The sequence below is a fragment of the Pseudopodoces humilis genome, chromosome 8, assembly GCF_049639895.1.
Source record: "Pseudopodoces humilis isolate 2021_Gansu_Grassland_sample_001 chromosome 8, ASM4963989v1, whole genome shotgun sequence".
Classification (NCBI taxonomy): Eukaryota; Metazoa; Chordata; class Aves; order Passeriformes; family Paridae; genus Pseudopodoces; species Pseudopodoces humilis.
Genome location: NC_142207.1, coordinates 28355790 through 28370946, shown reverse-complemented (window position 1 = coordinate 28370946; position 15157 = coordinate 28355790). Strand labels below are relative to the sequence as shown.

The window sequence follows — 15157 nt, the reverse complement described above, 5'->3', positions numbered from 1 at the left end:
AAAATTATCTGCCATATCAATCTTTTTCTGTATTCTGAATTTCTGTTTATTTCACTAAGTTATAGGTACAAATCACAGAATCAAAGAATGGCCTGGACTGGAAAGGACCTTAAAGATCACCCCGTTCTAAGGTCTTGCCATGGGCCCCAGATCGCTCAGAGCCCCATCCAACCCGACCTTGGACACTTCCAGGCATGCGGCATCTGCTGTTCTGGATCTACTGTTGCTTTAGAGAAGAAAATTAACCAAGGGAATCCATGTTTTACACAGTAAAAAGTACCCTACAGTAGAGGAAATAAAGAATATTCCACAGGACTTTTTATAAAGAAAACTCAAAAGCCTACAGCAACACAGTTTCAGTTCCACTTATTTTACTAAAATGTAATTTAAAAAAATATTTATATTAGAAAAATTAATGAAATTTAGATTATTAAAAAAACAGGGGGACAAAATCACTGTACATATCACTTGCCTCTAGCTGGATGTAAAGGCTGCTAGGTAAGCTGCAATGCCTGATGGAAGGAGTGTATTCCAGTCGAGCTGATGTCCTGCATTCCCAGCTCCAAAGCAGTCTCATGACAGCGAGTTTTCTCACCCTCAAGGCCACCATTAAATTGTTCTGCCCGTTGCAGATTTTTATGCTGCATAAGTCAATGTCAGAATAGAAAAAATTCCTGATTATATTACAAGATCATTTTAGAGACATTTTACAAACATTTAAAACATTCACAGGTTATTTTCCTACACAAATGTTTTCTTAAGTAATTTCAACAAATAGAAAGAAAACACCTTATTCTAATGGAAATTTTTAAAGAACAAAAACTACTATCAGGACCAGCACACCAAAGTCTATTCAGTTACATTTTCACTCAAATAAAGGAAGATCAGTATAAAATGTGTAATTTGAAATAGATCTGTGTGAGATACAGGAAATATTAACAAGTGAAGGAAATAATCTACAAGAACAAAAACCCCTTAAAGAGATCACTATCTCATAAAAGTAGGTACATTCTTTTCTGCAAAAAAGGCTCCTTATAAATCCATAATTGGCATTTATGTTGTCAGTTTCTAACTAAGCCATCTTTCCAGGCATGTTTATAACCTATCAAAAAATAGGCTTTAGCAGGAATTCAACCCTTCTTTTTTAGAATGCTTAACTATCTAGTACAGACACATTTCAGACATGGGATATTTGGAAGATGATGCAATTCTTGCTGCAGGTCCCATCCTCTCTGTCCTGGTAACCATAGCAGCTGGTTTACACCACAGGAACAAACTGCTTGTGTAGTTTTGCCCTCCCCTCTACTTCCAAACCATACCAGAGTGCACAAGAAACACACAGAGAGCTGACTTTAACTACAGACAAGACTTAAAGAGTCCATTTCAAATTCATTTTCTATTTTTCTGAAAGAAGCTCAAGATGATATACCATAATTCTTTAAAAAATCATCTTCTAAATGTTGCCTATTTTTTGCCCGTATAATCAGCAACAGGATTTACCCAAAACAGACTTAAAACTGCATTAGCACAGAAGGCAGAAATAAACTTGAAATTTTTTAATGTACTAATTTGTAAGTTAAGAGTTTAATCTGAACTCTTGGTAAAATCATTGGAAGTTTATCTCCTCACAAGAAAGCAGATATGAGTGGGGATGTAGGAGAGGCATGCCACAAATAAGCAGCCTGCCATGACTCAGCTTTCAAGGGCCACATTGACCTAAGTGCCCAGAGCAGATTTACTGCTCCATCGTCAGCTCCAGATGTTCCAAATTCAAAACAGCATCCAAAAAAAAACCACACTTCTTCAATGCATCAAAGGCAATGCATGCCAAAAAATACCCTGTGGGCTTGATGGGACTACCAGAAACCTCCAAGGACATTTCAAGAACGCCCCAGTTTTGTGCAACGCTCTCAGAGGATGTTAACTTTGTTGCTGCTATCTGAAGAGAATGTTGCTTCCATGCCTTCTAGAAAAACCCACAGCTGAAAATCAGGCTCTACACCTTATCAGGTATCTTACATGATTTGATCTGTATTATTGTTTTTTTGCATAAGTATCCCACCAGCAATTTCACTTCTCTTTTGGTGTTAAATTACACTGATAGACTGATCTCTTTAGTGAAATTTAACTATTTTTTTAATACATACTTATATATCATAAAACTCCAACGTTGGTTGTGACCCATTTAAAGAAAAACAAAAAGAACACAGTATTTTTTGGCTCAATGCTGTTAGAAACAACTGCATGGCTGCCGATGCAGCCCAAATAAAGAAAACATTACCAATTAATAAATAATAAAGTATCAAAAAAACCCTACTGGTTTTAAAACTAAACATTACCTAAAATAAGATCCTACTAAGAGTACTGCAGAGTAAAACTGTCATGTCCAGCTATTGAAGTAGTTAATAGACTTTATAAAAGATAAACAGCAATCATGACCAATAATTGTAGTTATGGTTAATGCACAACCCCTACATTTTTTTAAAAATTATTTTATATTTCACAGAAAATGTCTCTTGTATTACAGGTGATCTTGTCCTGATTAATGTAAAACATTGTATCCTACCACTATCCAGTAAAAGAATTAATATTTTTCCAGTAAGTATTGTCAATATTATTTTATTTGTGCGTAAGTAAAGTACATATTACATTATTTAATTAACTTAATTAATTACTTATTACATTTAGTAAGTAAATTAAAATCTTTAACTGAAATTGTCATCCCTATAACATTCTTTTTCCTGCAGTATCACAAAACAAAAGAACAGTCTGTAACATTCCCTGCAAATTCAGCAAATGCACTGAGACTCAGCAGAGATGAAGCAAGTAATTTTAATTAAAAACTGTTTACGTCTGGCTACCAGCCATTCTAGTTAGCAATCCATAAAATGATTGTTCCAGGTATTATCTTATCAGCAGAAATACTCACTGTAGTGTAACCATTCCCTGTGTGAGCAAGCAAGCAGAAATTGAAAAACTGTGAACAGAAATTACCTTCTAATAGGATTGAGAGGTATCACTCACCTCCCAGTAGCACCTAAGCTGACTTAACCATTCAAAGTCACTCTCTTCTTTGCCTTTTTTGTTTACTAGAGATGAAAGAACATCCTCAGCATGAACATCAAGCTCAACAAGTGCTCCTAGAGTCACTCGATTCTGCTTAGACAGCTTTCCTCACACCAAGGTGACAATGTCCTCAGTCTGTCTATTATCCTGGCCCAGAAATCCCCTGGTGCCTGCAAAAAATTTAAAAGTTAGGAATTTGAATGTCTGGTCTTAAGCATGATTATGTTTGCTTGTATTTCTTATGTATTTCTTATTTTTTACTATATTACTTTTATATCTCTCTATTAAATTGTTTCTTCTCACTATGATACCAGTACAATGTCTTTCATTCACCAGTAGCTCAACAGGGGTTTGAGATGCTTTTTTTTTTTTACAAACCCAAATATAAAACATCAATGGCACATACCTGCAAACAAAATAGCATACATAACTTAATTCCTGCAACACAGGAAATACCCATGTCCTTTTAATGTTTCATTTTATTCTGTCCAATACTACCTATGATATAATTATATATCCAATACATAATTATGAAAAACATCTGAACAATTTACTTAAAAGACCATTTAAAGGTAGATTAAAAAAAAAGTTTATCCACAGCAATAATTCTTGTGTACTGGCCCCTGCAATTCTTGTGTACTATGTCCCACTGTATTAACTGAAGATCAGTTTAAAGATGCAAAAATTTACCTACAGTCTCTGTAACATATAAACTGATAAGGATAAACAAAAATTCTTTCTTCAACAGCTAATCCACCTCCAGTGCATAAAAAGTTATTATTTATACCTTCCTAGCAATAGAAAACATAAAGGAAATTGAGTACAGCAACCAGGTACAACCTTTACACAATAGTTTTCCGTGATAAAAAAACCAACCAAACAACACCTTTAAGAGCTTTTTCCTCACAAGATTTCTTGTCCTGTTCTCTGCACTGTAGGGATGTTTCTCTGGGACTGAACTAGCATTTAAGTTTTCATTTTTGTTCTTGTTTTGGCTGACTTTGCACTGCATTCACTGCACACTGTCAAGTCTGTGTATGGGGACCCAAACCCAGTTCCTCTCCTTATAGCAGAGGTTATAATACTTAACAAGGTCCCTATTAAATACTTCCATACCAAGTAAGGTCTTTAGCCTTTGAAAAAACCTCAAGAAGTTCCTAATTGGATAAAAAAATGAATCTGTGGAAAAACAGATGTTTTTTCTCTAAGTATTCATTAAGTCCCTTGAGAATTATTTCCAGAAATTCATTGCACTTCCTCAGTTTTTCCAGCCTCTTGTCTGTTGCTACTACTGTCAGCACATGTCTGTTCTGGAAAAGAAATTATTCCAGATAAAAATATTATTGCCTTTTCAAGTGAATCACCACACAGCACTGCAGGAAGTATTAATCAAAATGAATCTCTGTATCACATTCTGCTTTACTCAAAAACATTGTCAGGTTTACAATTTACTGACCTTGCTCATTGCCAGAGTTCACAGGAGAAGTAGTTAGGCAGCTTGTATGAAATTACTCAAAACATGAGAACTATTATTTCTGAAAATAATTTCAAAACAGGGTCAACTGATCAACTCCCATCGTTCTCTTGGAGCAACATCAATTCACACCGGCTATTCAGCTGCATCGTGTGATTGAGCAACATGAGCAATTCAAACATTTTGATGGATTTTTTAAAGTGTACTTTTATGACAACAACAAAGGCATACATTTTAACCAGTAATCAGTATCAGAATTCAATGCAAGGAATAATCCTTCTTTCCATATAATATATATAAATATATACACAAGATATAAGTATTAATTTGGCAAAGCTGTACACAGGCAACACTGACACTTCAGTACCAACACTAACTAGCAATGTGATCTAAAAAAAGTTATTCCCTGATCCTGAGACATTTCCTAACTAAATACATTTTAAAAATTTTGTTCTCAAAACAAAATTCTACTTGTTTCAAGAAGACAAGAAATTGTATTTTTATTTCTTTTCACAACAGCACCTGAACAACACCTGTCAAGACACATTGTTGAATAAATACTGGGTTTCCTGTATTTGTACACGGTACAGATGACAAAATATACATCAAGACATAGAGTGCTTTCCAAATTCTTTCTAGTGCTTTCCAAATTGATCTCTCAAATTAAATTAATGTAAATTATTAGAAAAGCTACTGCGTAAGATGAAAGTTATCTCAGCTAATACAAATGCAAAAAAGGTTTTGAAAAGGCTCTTTAAAGAATGCAGTTGTCTGAACATCAGGTTCTGACATTTAACTTGCCTTATGACCCATTTATAGCCTAATCATCATTACAGCTTTTAATCTTGCTCACCAGGTATGGGGCTGGGGAGCAAAGACACACTGAAATGTAGGAAATTATGCAGATTTACAGTGAAGAAATCGAACCAAACAAATGTTTCTACTCAGTTCCAGTATGGGCTTGAATTGAAACCACGACTGAATTTATTCTAGTTCAGTTCCATGCCAGGACATCGTGAACTGATCCAAACTCCTCACGTTGCAATACAAAATGTTCTGTCAGGGCAAAGTCCTGGCAAGGAAGAGGGGACTGACGAATCCCAATCCCCTGCTGCACTTCCCAAAGCCTGGGACACAGGTTCTGCCAAGGCATCTCCTCTGACACCTAAACCAGTGTGCCCAGAACCTCAGTGGTGATGGAACGGCCAGAGGTGAGATGGAAAAAGAGGTAACCAGAAATCCCAGCAGACTCGGAGGTCCCTCTGCTGTGCCCAGTGCCTGCCCCTAAACACACACAGCCAGGAGCACACATCCAGGATGAAAACAAAACACACAACTGTATCCATCATAAGAAACTCCAGAGATTTACAGGAAAATTTCAGCCTGATCAGTACTCACAAGAACTGCTGACAGTGACAACAACAACGGACACCAGAGGACAAAGATGTGCTCATCTTTGAGCACAGAGTTTTGTCAGAGCCCATCACATCCCGTGTCAGGGAAGGCCCTGAGGGAGGCAGAACAACCTCACAGAGCATCAGCTGGGGCCACTAGTGGGACAAGGACACCTGAGGACAGACGCTGCGCTGCTGCGCACAGGCAGGGGTGAAAAACGCATCCCGAGAACAAACTCCTCACTGGGACCCAAGGCAGATTGGACACACAACTCCTTCTCAGCTTCAGTTTGGAGAATTAATAGTAAATTCCAAGTTCCATATCAGCCCAAAGCTCTGAATGTTTGATGCACATTTGCAATATGCACTCAGTTTTGCTTTAATCCCCTGCTGGTGTTACACAAATCCCTCCTACCTAGTGCCAAACCAAGAGCTGTGTGCTGATCTAAGGGATCGTGATGGGGTGCAGCTCCCTAATGCAATAATCACAGCCTTCCTTTGTGCAGGAAACACATTCACCTCATGCCTCCTGCCTCTCACATCACAGCCAACCGCAGCCAGCTGCAGAAACTTCACCTACACATAGACAACTGAGATGTCAGCATGCCAGCACAGCTCATAACTGGGTTTATAAAACAGTTTTTAATGCACACAATTGTATAACTACACATTGTCAAGAGAAAAGTGGGTTTTGTTCCCTTTCTTAGTATATTTATCAACAGCAAATAGAATAATTGCAGCTGGTAAAGCAAATCAAAGCGGTGCTGCCAGTTTCATAAATGGGATTCTTTCTGCTTGTTTTTTTCTTTCATATGAGAAAAAGCTAGGGAAAAAATAATTTATGCTTCAACATAGTTTCCTATTTACAACCAAGGTATGAAATAAAAAAGGGAATGGCATCATTCCCAGTCATTCAAAACATCAGTGTAATTTATTTTGTCAGTGACACTGCCAGTGTCAACTGCAGGGGAAAAAAGTATCAAGAGAAGCACATAAATTAAGTGTAAAAAATAGTCTGAGTAGCTTGTTAAAAGACCATCAGTAATCTAGTTTCTAAATATAACTTTTAATATATCACAGATCGCAGTCTGAGATTTTTTTTTTTTTACATTTGGGGTTTTTCTTGCCTTTTTTCTCTCTTCTGTTTTGTTCTCTGGGAAGACAGAAAAACTTCTGTCATCAAGATTTTCTTAAAACTCATGGGAAGTGGAAATTAAACCACCAAGTAATTTAAACCTCATCAACACATTTGCTTAAATTAGATATTTATAATGAAGGAAGAATGTATGATTATTCAAATTTGCAATGAAAAACTAAGCCAACAAAGCAATTTTATTACACAATGTCATACAAATGCAAAAAACAAATCAGCCTGAAGAGACTCAAATTAGCTTTATGCTTTAAGAAGCGCCATTCATACAGTCTGGAGAAGAGCAGCCTTTTAAGCCATGAACCTCAGACATTGCATTTGTGGAAGGATAGTGCCACCTTTTGGAAACTGATGCCTGCTTGTTTAGCCAAAATCAACCTGACACTGTTGAACTTCTATTCTGGCATTTACACGCTCCTGCACAAAACATTATATATTTTTTTTCCCCTGCCAGTGATAGCACATAGTACATTCCAAAAAAATACTTTGTAATTGAGTAGCACTGAATATCTGAATTAGATGATTTTATCAAAATGGATCATTCAGAACACAATATTCAGAAATACCCAGCGAACTTCTCAATTTCTTGCCTTTTTTTGGATAGTTTAGTGAGCCCACTTACAAATACATTAAAAATGCAACATCCTACTAGAAACTCCTTGATATTAGCGAAGATCTTCAGAATGCAGACAGGTTTTTGAATCCTTATTAGAATAATATAATAGGATTACCAGAATCACAAGGTAGCTGGTAATTCCCTGAGGATCAGAATCTGCAGAGCATGCATGAGAGGAGTTTTGGAGAGCTGGACTTGCTCAGTTTGGTGAAGTGGAAATTAAGGTGGAATTTAACTGTAGCCAGTAACAGGTACAAATCTTTGATTGGGAGATTCAGCTTGGACAGCAGGAAAAAATTATTCCCTAGGAGCCCTGAAGCCTCTGAAGGTAATCTGCAAGAAATCTGTGTTCGTGGAGATTTCTGAATTTAAATACACAAAGCTGTAGCTGACTTGATGCAGTGGTGCCAAAAGTTTCTGCTTTTTGAAAGGAGCCAGATTAACTGAACTCCAGAGGCTCCTCCCAACCAATGTTTCTCTGATGCTGTCTGAACCAGTGATTTTTTAAAGAACCGAAGTAAGGAAGCCAAGATGAAACAGAAAATAGATAATCAGAAGCAATTTTATTGGTACATACTAGAAATTCACTCTATACTCAAGACAGCAGTATGTACCTGAAGAACTGATTTCATCAAGTCTTTTAGTCAAGTATCGAATTACGCACTTTCCTTCAGGCATCTGAGCCATGATGTCAGAACTGAAAATTGGCTCCAAATAAAGCCAAGTAGCCTGAACCTTCAGCCTTTCATCCAGAATCTCCTGTATGAAAAACAGCTTTCCTTTGCATTCCCAGTAGAGGGACATTAATCAGATGCATTAACTGGTGCTTTCAGCAAAGCATTTTCAGTAGACTGCTGAGACCTTTAGGGCAGTTTGCATATTCAGCAGCAGGTGCAACAGGTGGAAGCTTTAAGATTTCAGCTGATTTCACCTTATATGATTTCCTGCAATAACAAATGCCACGTTATTTTCTGCAACTGGATCATTTGAAAAGCTGGTGGCAGGAGTTCCCAAACAAAGTGAATCCAAGAAACAAACAGTACCAGGGAATAAATGCAGAACATGTTTTAGCATGTATTTGTGGACTAATTCACTTCAACAAAATATGGAATCTGGCTTCTGACAAACACCCAAGCCCAGACCACTATTTCATTTGCTAGGACAGGTTGAGATCGCAGAAGACAGGAAAGCAACCTAAACTACTGAACCAAAACTAAGCAGGCCTTGTTCTGCATACAGGACAACAAAAAGACATGTGGTTTTAATTAAAAGATTTCAAGTAGTAAATAGCCCAATACTTAAGTCATATTTTATTTCTGACTTCAAATTCCTAGTGTGGATGTGGAACACATTACTGTACCCACTATGGGTACACATTAATATAATTCAATAGTTATCCAGTCTTTCCTTTAAAAGCAAAAACTTCAAGACCTTTTAGTCTATCATTTTTTCTAAGTATTCTCACTTTTTTTGCATCATTTAAAAATTATTTACCACGACCATTTGACACTTCTTACTTCACTTCTTACACAGATGTGATGATAGCAGTTGTCTATTCCTAATTTACTGACATAAACAATTTGCAAAAAATGTATAAAAAAGATGCTATTTATAACCCTATAACAAATACCTATATTCTTCTTTCCCATATAGAAACATACTACTCACATACTACTTGGTAGCAGAGATGGAATTATTACCATAAGTGCATTCTGTTAAAATAGAAATTGTATATTTGTACAGTAAAGTCATTTGTTATACAAATATACAATTCATTCAACATCACCTGAACCATAGCAGTAATTGTCTCAACAGCACACCCATACATGGTGGCTGCACCAAGTCCTGTCAAATTAAATATGTGAAAACTTAATTAACTTCTTCCTTTATTCACTGCCACAGGTTCTAAACAACAGACCATTGTTGGTACCCAACATGAACCATTTCCTCTAAACAAAGTCCCTCTCTCATCTTCTAGCTTCTGGGACCTCAGCTCTGGTGACCTCGCTTCTACCAAGAGCTAGAGGAAAATGAAGTTTCCAAGAGGAAGGTTAGTTAATTTGCTTAAACCAAAATGAAGACAAGGAATCTGGAATTATCTTTGGCATCAATCCAGAATTCTCCATGCATTGTTAGGTTACTAAGAGAACAACCATTGTGTAATTGCCTGAATCTCAAAGACTGAAGCAACTGTCTTGTGTAATTAAAGTAATACCTTGCATTATCACAGTCAGTCATCAAAACACTCTGAAAGCTGAAATGATGAAATTACCACGGCAAGCTTACTCTTTTTAAATAGGCTAACCCAACTATTTTACATTAACGGGGAAGGAGCTTCTATACTATGGTATTGTAGCAATTACAGAATAAATACTTATTGGAACGCACATGTAGGGATATGTACATATGTATTCATGTTTACTGAATATGTAATGAAATCTGAAATAGCATTTCTGCAAGTCTGTGGGAGTTTTGAGGTATCCATGCTAGCTAGATATTTATAGCCAAGCTTTCTAGGAAAGGCTTCTAGGTTTTCAAAATATGGCTATGTTTTAAGGGCAATTTAAGAAGTATTTCATTGAGAAAAGAGACAAAACCAGCTCAAAGATGGAAGTACAGAGTTTTGAACACTATGCTTAATGTTAGAATTTAATTTTCTGCTTTGGAAAAAAACTATAGATCTTTCACCACATCCCCGAAATTTATCTTTAGTTTCATCTCCTTTCCATAAGCCCTAACATTTTTAATTGTTGAAGACCTAAATAATTCAGTAGCTTTATATTTTAAGTAGAAAGTTTAGACAATATTCTCTTAGTCTCCAACCTTTCCATCTCTACCTTCAGATATATTTTTGCTGGTAAAACGAAGGTATTTATACAATACATCTGCTGCCTTAAGTACCAGAGTTACTGTTAAAAGTATTTAGGAACATCTCCAATGCATTAGCACTCCCACATCATTAATTAAGAGTAAAAATCAGCTTGAAGGGATTAAATAGTATGTGGCTGACAAGGGACAAAAGCTTTATCCCTTTAAAACAAGATTAATTCACTGCTTAAAGAGGATAAACAAAAGCATTTGAAGTCTCCATGCTTTAGATTAAGCAGAAGAGATTTCTTGTTTGGTTACAATAGCTGGTGATGTATTAGAGAAAATAACCTATTTCTCTTTCATAATGTTTCACGAAGGGAAATCCTCTCAACAGTCTGAATTTTGACAATGTGGTCTGGATACCATCTACAGATGGCAAAATATGGGTTCCTGTTTTGCTATAGTCAATAACTCAACTTCATTCCATTTGGAATTCCTTTTCATTAAAGTTTTCTCAATTGAATACTCTTTGCCAGCTGTTTCACTGACAGGCTCAAAACTTTTCTAGGAATGGTTCAAAATGCAAGTTAATGTATGACAAATCATTTAAGTCTTCAGAAGAATACAGTGGTAAACCCACAACTTTGGACATCTTTCCCAGCATCTTTCTTGCAAACCAGGACTGTGAATCACCTGGATTAGAGGAACGTGTCATCTCAATTCTCCTACTTTGAATTTAACTTGCCTTGTTACTGCTAATGCATGTGGAGAAATGTGGAAGGCTTTGACAAGTTTATACAGCCCATGCCAGTAGTTTTCTACATCACTTCTACTTCATCTGGGTTCACTTCTCCATCCAGTCTATTTTCCATTGTATTTCACAATCACATCATTGAGATGCCATATCAGCTCAGGATCATATAGGAACAAATTACCACGCTCAGTAAACTTGCAGTTTAAATCTCAGAAGAGGTTTCATACCAGTATAATATTACACACTACCCATGATGAAATGCAATTTGTTCATTTCCCAGCACAAAATTATACCATAAAACATATGCATCTTAGAGACACCATATTCTCAGAGGGAAAACATTTTATTTCTTCCTTGAAAAAATTGCTGCAACTACACCTGATATTAAACTTCACTGTGGCAAAAGTTCAAATCACTCAGACACAAATTCAGCTGAACACTGAGGCACCCACCTGTATTCCCAACATTTAACACCAGGCACATGCATCAGAACTTAGCTGAAGAGCAAGTGACTAAAGACAAGTTACATTTCAAGGGTGAACGTAAGTGCTTTGCTGAACTCAAACATAAATACATCAAAGAAACAGCAGGGGGTTGATTACTGAAGTGATACTTGTGAAGAGAGGAGATGGGATTTTACAGTTCCCAAGCTGCAAACTCTACATCTGCTAAATTTTAAATGATCATTCAACAAAGGTTGTAAAGGCAAAATGGCTTCATACAACTTGCCAGTGAGTGCTTTTTAAAGTTTTCTTGTGAAGAAGTAAATGTATATTCAAGTTCTCTACACCTCAGGTTTCAGGTCTTTGATTAATTTAGTGTATTGGGAATGGATATCGAGTCTTACACAGCTAATTCAATTGCTTGAATTTAATTCAGGAAAACCAAGAGATATTCATTGACTACACTGCCTGCTCAGAAGCCTGCAGAATATGCAATTTAATTCTCCTGGCATGTTACCCACACTACAGAAATTACTTATGTAATGTTATCTGCTGCTTACACTGGCTAGAGGGGCTTAGAAATGAGCCCCAAGCCATCATACACAAACACAGTGCTTTCTGGAAAACAGCTTTGAGATGTCCAGGTAATGCCCATATCACTAAATAAATACCTGTATTGCTCTCTAAATACCTACATGGCTATCCAACCACACTGCTTGGTACCATACTCCTCTACATATGTGACCTCCAAACTTTCTTGACCACATGTCCTTACCAGCATGAAAGTTTTGAGCACACTCCCATAATATATGTATATTTATTTACAGGTTGTACACACAAGCTACTATGTGCACATATAACATACATAACATTATCTATATAATAATGTACATATTATAATTTATATTATAAATTATATATATAAAATATACCATACATAAAAGTTAGACATTAAAACCAGAATAAAGACAAAATTAACAATATTATAATTAATTTTTATTAACTTCATTAACTTTTTATTAACTCATATCAATAATCTTTTTCTTTTACTAATAGTACTACTATTACTACTATTTTAAGTGAGAACAATTGTGTGATCGAATATGCCTTATTAATCTTGGTTCAATACTTTGAGATTCAAAGGTCTAAGTTCAGTTTATTTCAACACTGTTTTAATGGCTGTCATAGCTGAAAAATAAAGTTTGATGACAGATTCAAATGGAAGAACTGCATCATTGGCTGGGCTTAGTAAATCATGATCCTACTCACAATTTTTGCAAAGATTTTTGTTTAAATTCATATTGTTTATTTTCACCTTCCCTGGTGTCACTTTATTGCTCTTGCAAACTGCCTGCAAGGTCATGCATTTTTGAATTTTTAAAAAGTCACATAAAAATTTTTTGAAAGAGATTGCACAGAGCCTTGTCCAGCAGAGACTTGAAGCTCTCCAAGGCCACTGCCTCCGCAGGCAAACTTCTCCCCTGCTTTATCATTCACTGCAAAGAATGTCATCCCTATGCCAGGTAGGAATTCCTCTCTCTTCGAACTGAGGGCACTGCCCCTCCTGCTGCTGCAGCAAAGCACCGAGAGGAATCTGGCATCATTTTCTCTGTAGACTGTAACTACATCCCCACACCACATTATCTTCCCAACACACACAGTTCCCCCAAGACTCTTTTCACAGCCCCATAACCAGCCCGTAGTGATCTGATGGACTCGAGTTTATCAGCAGCTTTACAGCTGACGTGGGTAAGATCACCTGAATCAATCAGGTGACTCTGAACTTTGAACATGCTCTTTGTTCTCCACGTCTTTCATAATGAAACTGAAATATAAAGCTCGAGTGACCTTGATTTCGGTAAGCACTGCCTAGCAACAACGAAAACATCAGCCTGTTATCAATGTAATTGTCAAACTGAGTCCAAAACATAGCATTGTGCCAGCTACTGAGAAGAAAGTGAACTCTAGTCCTGCTGAAACCAAGACAATGGCATAATATTTTGTACTTTGCACCAAGCTAAAGACTTGGTACGCAAATTAATTTCTGTGTTTTCTAAAGGGGTGCCCGTAGGAGAGAGTCACTCTCTCTGGAAACATGGCACGAACAGCAGCCCAAACCAAAAGCATCTGTTTAAATTTGCACTGCTAAACCAATTAAAGGAGATCTGGGCAGCTTTAAGGAGGACTGTGTTGCTTGTAAACCCCTGTTTTGCAGAGTTCGCAGCACGGACAGCGCGGTTTGATTGTTGGGTGCCAGTGCCCTGCGCTTCAGGGGGACCGGGCGCCGCGGCCTCTGCGCCCCTCAGGCCCCGCTCACACCGAGTGAGGGCTGGCCTGGCAGCGGTAAAATCCGGCATGGCAGAAGGTTAACTCATAAAAGGGAGTTAAGTTGAAATAAATAAATATATAGATAAATAACTAAGCAAACCCCAAACCAAACGCACCTTTCAGCTCAGAAAGCCCGCTCCGGCAGCCCGGCGCCCCTCAGCCGCCGCCCCGAGGCCCCGCGCTCGGCGGCTGCCGGGGCTCCACAGCGGGACACGGCACAGAGCAGCACCACAGAGCGGCTTCCCGGCTTCCACCCCTCATCCCAGCCAGGAAACCTGCGGGAGCCTAATCCCGGCCGCGGTGCTGAGCACCTCACACCTGAGGGGATGAATTAAACTTCCACAAAGTATCTGCAGCTGTGCCAGGCCGGAGCTCAGCTACACCGCGAGCCTGCCGGCAGAAAAAGCTGCTGTGCCTGCCAGTTTCAAATAAGGATGGTGATGCTGGCTTTGAGCAGTGTGTGCCATTCTCTGCTGCCTAGGCAGGTGTCCCCCTTACCTTTATAAATAACCCACTTGTATCAATAAGTGAGTGCAGGTGCTCGTCTTTAGGCAAAGCAGGGGGGCAGGTGCGTCTGCTAAACGTGCAAAGGAGCTCAGCTGTGTCAGCAAAATGATTCCTGCTAAAATAGAATGGCCTTGGGTGGCTGACCCACCACAGCAACCAAAGGTTTTCCAGGTGCCTCATTACACATCAGCCCATCTTGTCCACAATGTCTTAGGATTTAAACAACCTGCCCCTACGCTCCTGGAAAATTACAGAATACAAGAAAATATAAAGAAAAATCTCACTCAGTTTCATTGGTAGTCAGTGGGTGTTACCTTCATGAATCCAATGCCAATCTAAATCAACTACTGGCACAGTTGGGATGATTTCTAACACTGCTGTGGCCAGGTTTGGATTTCTATGAGATATGAAATAGCTTTTGCCATGTTGAATACTTTGTGAATTTCAAATGAGGTTTCTATATATTTTCACAGAAATATATAAAAGGTAGCACTACATTTTACAGAGTGAACATGCTGAAAAAAATCCCTATAAATAAGCTCCAATTCAGGCCTGTAACCAATCTTGTGAAGTGCAACACAGAACATTATGAGTCTAGATAGGAAGTTTTAAAC

The 15157-nt window shown here is 37.7% G+C and overlaps 1 long non-coding RNA gene across 1 annotated transcript; it reads right to left on the bottom strand.

Moving 5' to 3' along the window:
- Positions 1-453: 453 nt before the first annotated feature.
- LOC148183871 (uncharacterized) lies at positions 454-14271 on the bottom strand. Its single transcript, XR_015773053.1, has 3 exons — positions 14153-14271; positions 3025-3236; positions 454-641 (listed from the first exon to the last, which is right to left on the bottom strand). It is a non-coding gene; the product is annotated as an uncharacterized LOC148183871 (long non-coding RNA).
- Between the last annotated feature and the right edge of the window lie 886 nt (positions 14272-15157).